The 9,341-nt window shown below is 42.8% G+C and overlaps 1 long non-coding RNA gene across 1 annotated transcript; it reads left to right on the forward strand.

The window, feature by feature from the left end:
- Positions 1-7,766: 7,766 nt before the first annotated feature.
- Positions 7,767-8,794, forward strand: LOC136056680 (uncharacterized). The gene is made up of 2 exons (XR_010622969.1): positions 7,767-7,818; positions 8,097-8,794. It is a non-coding gene; the product is annotated as an uncharacterized LOC136056680 (long non-coding RNA).
- Positions 8,795-9,341: the final 547 nt, after the last annotated feature.

A 9,341-nucleotide genomic window follows, 5' to 3' on the forward strand; every position in this document is an offset into this window, starting at 1 on the left:
GCAAATGAACCAAAAGATAGTATTTTGCAAAAGTAATGTTTAAGAGGTAGATCCTCCAAAGCAAGTTCCTATTCCCTTCCCATAACCCTTCCATGGCTGCCTACAAAAATAAATCATCAGGTTCTAAGTGGCATAAGGAATAGATTAATGCCAAATGAGAAAGAGCAAGAGAGATCTGCTTTCACAATACTCTTCTAAATATGTATATCTGGAGCTGAGCACCATCCAAAATAATAGCTGACCACATGCCATATGTATTCAGACCAAAGCCTAGCTGTGGTCAGAGAAAAAGGCATGGTGTATTTAATGCAGCAAACCCAGGCTGTTGACAGAGTTCTTGGTGATGATGTCTGCACTTCATTGGAATAGGTCAGGACACAGCTCTGTGCTCTGGGTTTACTCGTCACTCTTCACCATATTTATGTTTCTGTGCTTAATCTGTTCATGCTTTTTTTTTCCCTCTGTTGATGAGCTTGCTGCCAGTGTTTCGAAATGATCTCTAGATTATGTTGAATCACTGTGGAGATCCCTGGAACAAGAGCCTGGGAAAGTCTTTGGCTTGCTCAGAACAGGTGTTTCAGGAGACACTGAATTCAGCTCCCTGACCTCAGTGCTGCACGGGGTTATTAGCATCCCAGTAATTGCTGGAGTGAGATGCCCCAGTGTTGAGTAATTGTTCCTGTATAAAACATAACACTGGTGTTGTTTCAGTACACTGCATAAATTAAAGCTTTTTAAACTATATTTTTAGGTCTTTTTTTCTCTCTTAAAAAAAACCAAAACAACAAAAAATACACAGCTTGCCCTCCTGCACACAATTGAAAGCATGGCTACGGCAGGGAGACCGTGTTTGCAAGAAGACAGACAATTGCACATAGCTACTGCCTGGAGGGTGCTCTGATGTTGCATATACCTTTGTTTAGCATTTAGAGGAGGGTTGTGCAAAAATGTTCACTACTTTGATGGCATAGTGTTTCTGATGCTATACTGATTAGCCTATTTTGCTTCCTAGAAATAGGGTGAGGAGTGGGAAGGACCTCTGAGATGGTCATGGGCGAAGGATTCCAATAATGACAGATTGAGATCCATCTTGGTGGTGACTTTAATCATGTGTAATTGATGGGTGTTTGGAGGTAGCACTCCAAAGCATGTGTTATTATACAGTTCAACATTTCTGGCTCATAGGATTTCTTTAGAACCTTTGATTCTGGACTCTAACCTAAACTATGGACATCCCAAGGTACTGCCAGGGTCCTGAACCAGTCACTGTGCTCCACTGGCCAATCAGTCCTTCTCAATACATGCAGTGCTCAGGGAGGAGGAGCTGGCTTGGTCTGACTTGACAAAGAAACATGTATATTTCCCATTCAAATATCAACCCAACTCTGCTTTGAGTTTGGCTGAAGGTAGCATCCCTTTGAGATACGAAAGGACAGGGATGGAAGGTGAAATAGCAAACTCCTACTATGCAAAAATGGCAGATGATCATGGAGATTTTGATTGCAATAAAAATGATTATCAAGGTCTTGGGAGAGACATTCCATCGGGCAAAATTCTGTATTTTAGAAATATAAAGTGGACCTGGACCAGGCTGATGAGTGGCATAATGCAGCTTTCTGAGTAGGCATCTTGCCATTCCGTTCAGCAAGATAAAAGGGAGGGTGCCTCCCATGTAGGCTGAGCAGCATAAACATGCCTTTCTTCAATTCATTCCTCTCTTGTGCTTGTTTACACCCTTGACAATTTAATCCTCGTTCGTTATAGCATAGATGATGGTTGAAGTATGTGGGATGGTTATGAGGAAGCTCTAGGCAATGCTTATCTGGGTTGTTCTGATTTTTCCACAGAGTAAAGGACTTCAAAGTACTTCTGCACGATTAACATCATGTAGATACAGTGCTCAGTTATGATAAAAGTAATGGCATGTTACTGCAGTTTTAAGTCTTGGTAATGAGCAATAGTTTCACTTTAAAACATGATCTTATCTCCCTAAGCAGACCCTTTATATCTCTGCAGGTCCGGGTTATTTTCTTTGCCATGAACGACAGATTTTGGTCATGTTATGCAGAAATTGAGTTGATAAATTTTGGAACCTTCTGGTCTTGACATGATGCAAATAGAAAAGTAAGAAAAGGAGATTACCCTACACAAAATCTGGACTTGCACTGTTTTTTTTTTTTTTGTTGTTGCTGTTGTTGTTTGTTTTTTTAAAGATAGAAAACTGTCCTTGCAGTTCTCCTAATTAAACACATATAATACAAATGATAAAATCCCTACTTCTCCAAGGGTAGCTTTATTATTTCCTTGTGTAAAGAAGTTATAATTCTCCAAGTAGGAGGAGAAGCCACAGTGTCTGCTTCCAGCTGGAGGATTTGGGTTTCAAGCCAAGCTTTTCAAAATCTAATGAAAAACTGTGCACACTTTCTTTGAAAAGAAACTTCAGCTTTAACTAGTGATCATAAAGAAACCTCAGTCGTTTCTCAGTTGGGTGTCGCTATGTGGGGTTCAGAACTGTTTAACAATTAACCATGAGCAAAATAATTACAGCAGTTGAAGGAACAATCCTCACAACAACATCTGATTTGCAAGTAAATGAGATAATCACCAACAAATAGGTCTTGCAGCCTGCAAGCAGCTGGAGAAGTATAAAAGCACTTGCAGCTGAAAGCTGTTTACTTGTTTCTTCCAGCTTTCTCTCTTCAGTGTATCGAGTAAGTCTGGGCTTCTTCTCTTGTCTGCTGTACTTTTAGTTTTGGTTCAGAGCATTGTGGCAGCTCTGAGCTGCCAGCTATAACCAGGTCTCTAATGCAAGTTCTGGACTCTGACAGATGTGGAATTGGGTAATGGGGGACGTTGAGTCTTATGTGTATTTAGATGCTTTCCATTGAGAATGCAGGATTGAAATTCTCATAGATACTGGAGGTTATTTTCAGGATGGTTATTTAGCTGAATTCTGATCAAGTGTTCATTATCTCACATGCTGCTATTTAAGTTCAAAGCATTAACCATTCTTCTCCTTCCACATATTTGCAGATTTCTGTTTCCTGTGTGTACTTAAGGCCTAGGTGAGTGGAAATACATAGAAATCTTCTTTTTCAGGATAAAGTATAACTGAAAGTAACTCCATAATGAACACTCCAGCAACTTTTATCTTCAGTCCATTCCTGGTGTCATTTATCACTGTATTTGTGCTGGTATTTTCTGTAATGAACTCCTTGACTGTGAACGTTTCTGGAAAAGCTCATTATTCTGTATTTAATGACTTCCTTGAGCCAAGAGGATGCAACATAGTCAGTACCCTGAGGGGTACTGGAATTCACTGAATAAATACTGGGTGTTGGGCTGGAGAGCTGCTGTGGGCAGGGTCCTGCTTCTGTACTGGCTCCAAGTGTGACCACAGAAACCTCAGAAAGTTGTGCTCTGGGCTAGAGTTCTTCTGAGCCCTGAAATAGCCAGAATTTCTAATGATATTTGGAAATGGGAAGAATCAGATCTATCTTGGATTGGGGTGAAAGCTGCTTTTTCTATTTGTTTTCAGGTTGGCTGTTTACATAAAGCAACCCATCCACATGCCCATAGCAAAGCACTCAGCTCTCCAAGCCTCTGTGCACTTGTGCCGTTTTTGTAGCCTCCATCCCTGGTGCAGATGTGGGCTAGCATGTGACATCACTCACTGCAGGGAGCTGTGCAACTCTGGAAGAGGATAATCTGCTATTCTGCTCTTCCTTTTGTGTTTCAGGCTTGCTGCTTTACAGAGAGATGTCATACTGTGGAGATGTGTGCATGCCATACAGCAGCCCATGTGACGTGACCTGCCCTCCACCCTTGGCCAGAGCCTGCAATGAGCTGTGTGTGACATCCTGTGATGACTCCAGAGCTATTGTGTACCCACCACCTGTGGTCCTGACTTTCCCTGGGCCAATTCTCAGCTCCTGCCCACAGGAAAGTGTTGTGGGCAGTGCTGGACCACTGGGCATTGGTGTCCCCTTTCGTTCCATGGGTTACCAGGGCTATGGAAAATCCAGTAGGTTTAAGGGGCTCCCTTCTTTCTGAGGGAACATATGGTTCTGGGAGTACATGCAATTACAGTAGGTCTTACAGTTCTGCATACCCACCACTGGGCAGGGGGTATTGTAGCCCACACTCCTACTACTGGTACAGTACTTACAGCCAAGCAAGCTCAGGACTGTGCTAAAAACATCAGGCAAGTTCACTGCACGGAGTGAACAGGGTATGGAAAACATGGCAGAAAATCATGGATGGGAAACTGGGTTTGTGTCTGTGTAGAGTGTGATCTCTCTGCTCTGAACAGAGCCAGCAGAAGCTGGGTGCTCTCAGTGGTAGCTGGAAAACATTCTTATAGGTGGAGCTGGGCAAAGTGTATAACCACATGTGCACACCCTATAAATATGTTTTCCATTAAACAGTCCAGGTTTTTGGTGCTTTCAGTCTTTCCACCTCTGCATTTATTCCTAGGCATGAGATGGATGCTAAGCACTGGGGGAGGAGGGGAGGGAAATCCTTTGTACTGCAAATGTTTTTTGAGGTGTCCTCACTGCCTTTGAGGTTCACTGAATGTGTCCCAGAAGTGTGTATGTTGTTCTGTGGCCTTCCACAGCTATAGACTAGGAGAATAATGGAAAACTCATTAGTCTTTGTATCATTTGCATTTAATTGATTATGTTGTAAAAGGGTCAAAATAGGACACACAACTCCAATTATACAGCTATAATAAGGAAAGTAGGATTCCTTGTATCAAATGCATGCCTTTGTGTCACAAACTTTGCTTTTAGTACTTGAAATTCCTGAAGTGTCTGTCTTCATTCCCTGTGTTACTGCAACTGTTAATTCTGTTTATCATACCTATCAAAACCTGTACTGCACAGCACTGACCTGGTGCTTGTTCCACCTCTGTTTTCTTCCCCTTATCTCTGCCTTGATGAAAATACTTCTCTTCCTTCTAAGCTACTTGATTTCTCAGCCAGGTGATGTCCTAAGTCTCAAGTAAGCAGTTCTATTCCAGGCAGAAATACTCAGTTTATTTAGGAAGAAGAGCTTTGGCCCCTTTATAGCTTGAAAAGAATGCTCTTAAGATCAAGATTACCCACTAAGCGCTTCAAAGCACTGCCTTGTGCACTTAGGGTCTGGTTCTATGCAGGAGCTTTCCCAGGAAATTAACTGGTTCTAAAAGCTTTATAGGGCAAAAACTTTACTCACTGTGTTTATCTACTGGAGTGCTGAATTAGATCACACATGATGACTACCTTTTGACAGAAACCATGTCCCTGCCCTGGTGTGAGCTGTAATCTCTGCTTGTTTGGCTGTATCAGGTGGGACAGAAGTGCTCTCTTGTCTTTTTCGTTTATTAACTATAGTGATATTCCCCTGAACCTGCTAGGGTAACTACAACATATAACGCAGAAAGTCTAAACCCAAACTAGTCAAAGGTGCCCCGGTTAAGGCATAGCAATCTACAACAGATTTCCAGGTTTGCCAGGATTTTTGGGAGAGGTTATTAAGATGCTGTGATCATCCTGTGTGTGCAGGGGTGAGGACAGCCCACCCTCTGTGTGAGCCTCTCCAGTGCAGTGAGGCAACAGGAATCCTTCCTCTCATACCTAGAACTAGTTGGCTTACTGGTTCACGAGAGCACTGCCTGTCTCAACTCTCTATCTGGCTGCCAACCTCATTTACATAAACTGTCAGATAATAGAATGATAATTATAAATAATAATGCTAACAAGTACAAGACATGCCTGAGATCTCCTCCCAAAGTCTCGCATAATTGCCAAGATCTGTTTGGTAAATTATTTTGCCTGTGTCTTAATCATTCCCTCTAGAAATCATCAGGAGTAATTTCCCATTTCGTGTAGGTTGTTACACAGGCTTGCCCAGAGCACTATTATACCTGCTGGGCAAAATGCTTAATATAGCACAAAACTGCAAAAGGGAAAAGCTGACTTGAAGGCAGGGGAAATCTGACGAGAAAAAAAGTGGCTGTGGTGTGAACCTAAAGTATGCCAATGTGAAAGCAGTTTAGTTTGAATGAATTTTATGGACCACGACCAAAGCAGAGAGTCCTCACACCAGACTCTCCAAGTCTTGCAACACCTCCTTGGTCCTGTGAAATCCCTTAGGAATGAAATCCTTGGTAAGTCAGATGTCTCGTGGTCATGATTGCTGATACAGCACCAACAGTAATCTGAGTTGGGATGAATTCTCAAAAGGATGGTAGAATAGTGAAGGATGGTGAAGGATGCCTACAATTTCTTTCTTTATGTACAGTGTGGATACATTCCCTAGGAATGGCTGTAAAAGATATAATCTGCTACAAGGTGCATGCCATATACGCATACATACATACCATGCTGCTGTAACATTGAGAAGTTGTTGGGCTGAGGAGAAGGCTGAGGAGTTGGGAAGCAAAGTCCTGGTGCCAGAATGAACACGGTAGTGTGGCCCAGTAGAGGGATATGGGAAACACCAAACCTGCATTTTCTGGTTCTAGTTTTGCCTTGCAGGCTGGACATGTCTAGAAGGGCAGATGTATTCTGGACAGGACTGTATCTATTGATTTCTTGGTAGAATTATTAAAAGACAGGCTAAATAATATACTAAGGCACATTTGTTGGCTCAAAGGGAGAGCTGGAAGGGGCACCTGAGCACGCCGACAATTCTTTTATTTTCTGTCACTGATTGAAGAATCATTGTTTGCAGAACTACAAGACACAGAAGCAAAGATTGTCTGGCTACAAGGCATTGACAGCCTAAATATGCATCTCCAAGGCAACAGGAAGAACAATTACTGTCTAAACAACACAAAAGATAAACTCATTTATGGGAACTTAAGGCTGTACAATTGATACTGTTGATAATAACTGACAGAACTTCTGGGGCAGGGATGTGATGGCTAACACAGCCTGCTGACATTTAGTCTTATTTCTGCTTTTCTGTTTTGAAGTGTATTAAGCAATGCATGTTGATGTATGGAATCACTAAGATTATTAGAAGATATCCTCTAAGACAAGGGCTGATCAATATGACAATACACCTGCTTTGTTTCCAAGCTCAGTTTCATCAGCTGAGAGCTGAACGTGAGTTTCCACGTATCATAGAAAATCTAAGACCTGTGATACTAAACAAGCCACAGCCCTGTACCCTGTTTTGCAGCACTCTGTTCTGGGTAATGCAAAAGTATTTTCCTTTACAGCAATTTCTAGGTAACAGTTCTATGCTAAGGATAGACTTTGAATTTAAAATGAAGAATTTGCAAGTATTGCTCCAAAACACAGATTTTCTTTATTTGAATTGAAATAGGAAATAGTAATTAAAGGATCAGACAGACTACTGTGGCTTTGGACAGAAATCTGTGACGTTTATTGCCAGCTTTGAGCTAATTCTTATAATAGCATAAAATGCAAGCAAGCACCAGTATGTGGCCAATGCATATACAGATATTGGTCGAACACAGCAGCATATTGTGAAAAGTTACTTTGAATCTCCATAACAAAGCACATCTGATTTCCTTTTGTTTCCAACAAATTCAACAGAGTTTTAGTAAAGACAAATATGGCACCAGTCACTTTGACATATCAGACATCTGTGGACAATAGCGTACATATAATTCCATGTAGGGTGGAGTTGCTCAGTTAAGAGAAACAATGCACAAAGCAGTTACTTTGATTGACACGTGCAAACTGTGTTTGGTAACTGGAGGGACAAGGACCAACAATGCAAAGTAGGAACCGTATAAAAGTCCCTGCAGTCGAGAGCCTTCAAACCACTTCAGTTCTGATTTTGCATCTGCTGTTGGACCAAGTAAGTAATACTCTTTGTGGTATGGGGGAGGGTGACACTAAAAATGTCATTTCCATTTATATTCAGGTAGAGAGTGCTGTATGTATTATTTCAAAATGTGGAATAGAGTAACAAGAAATAGAGTAGAATGTATTTTATCTTTCTGACCTTTCATTATAAGCAGTCGTCTTGTGGCACTTGCTCTCTGCACGTGTCCCTTCAGTGTGACAGCTTTGGGTACATGAGGGCTGTGCTGTACTGTAACCCTTGACCAGGCCCTGTTACTCTATGTCTTCCAGGCCCACTTCCATCCCTACGATGGCTTTCTATAGGCAGCCCTGTGACTACGGCCGCCCCTTGCCATCCTGTGAGGTGACCTGCCCACAGCCCTACGCCGATGCCTACAGCCAGCCGTGCATCACTTCCTGTGGGGACTCCCGTGCCATCGTCTACCCTCCACCTGTGGTCATCACCTTCCCAGGTCCCATCCTCAGCTCTTGCCCTCAGGAGAGCATTGTGGGCACCTCAGCCCCGTTGGAGCTGGGCAGCTCTTTTGGCCATGGGAGCTTCCTGGAGGCCCAGAGCTCTGTGGTGCCTGCTGCCTGTCTAGGTGGCCGCTACTCCTACCCCTGCTACTCCCGCCGAGGGGTGTTCCGCCCTCCGAAGCCCTGCATCACTCCACCACCTCCACCTCCCACCAAGACCTGGCAGGAACAAGAGCAAATCCGCGGCCTCTGAGCAATCACGGAGGGAAGGCTGTCAGAGGGCATCACCAGGAGCTGGCTGCATGCTCAGCCATCCTGAGGAGCAAGCCTAGATGCCAGCTTCCTTTTTCATGAGGTCTCTGCTCATGATCTCCTTGTACCCTACTTAATCCCTTTTTCCTTTGCTGTCATGCAAATTTAACTCAATCCCTCTGCCTTGTTCCCTGCAGTGTTGCAGTGCTCTGATAAATCCTGTTTGTCATTCTCAATAAAATCCTTTCTGCTGCACAGTATCAAGTTTTCCTCTTCTTTTAATTTGGTTTCTAAATCTGCAGCTCAATGATGCTGAAATAACCCTTGATTAATAGTACTTTGTGTTAATAAAGTCTTTAATGGAAATCCCATCCCTTGCTATGGATTCCAGACACCTGATGAGGATGTTATACAAGTACTATATATTTGATGCATTTCAGAACTTGAAGTTACAGAAGAAAATCTGGCAGAGGCATATCCATGGTGAAGAGCAACTTGTAGTCTTCAGGGTTCTACCCACAGAGAAAGGTTCTGTGTTCAGTCCTTGCCACGACAAGCTCACACAAGAACGTTTTCCCTGAAAAGAGAAACAAATGCATCCTGAGATTTTAAGTTTGATGAGGGTTACTGATTTCTTCTCCTGTCAACATCTCCAAGAGCTGGGCTTGTGCAGGAAATTGCAAGCTGTAGAGCACGAACTTGAGCTAATCACATCACAGCTATGCTCACTGGCCACAACAAAATTGCAAGCTGCAGCTTTGTTTGAAGGAATCAGCCTGCAATAGGACCTTTTCTATGACCATAACC

This window comes from Cyrtonyx montezumae, unplaced genomic scaffold (genome assembly GCF_038088225.1).
Source record: "Cyrtonyx montezumae isolate F1298 unplaced genomic scaffold, pur_monq_1.0 scaffold_57, whole genome shotgun sequence".
Taxonomy (NCBI): Eukaryota; Metazoa; Chordata; class Aves; order Galliformes; family Odontophoridae; genus Cyrtonyx; species Cyrtonyx montezumae.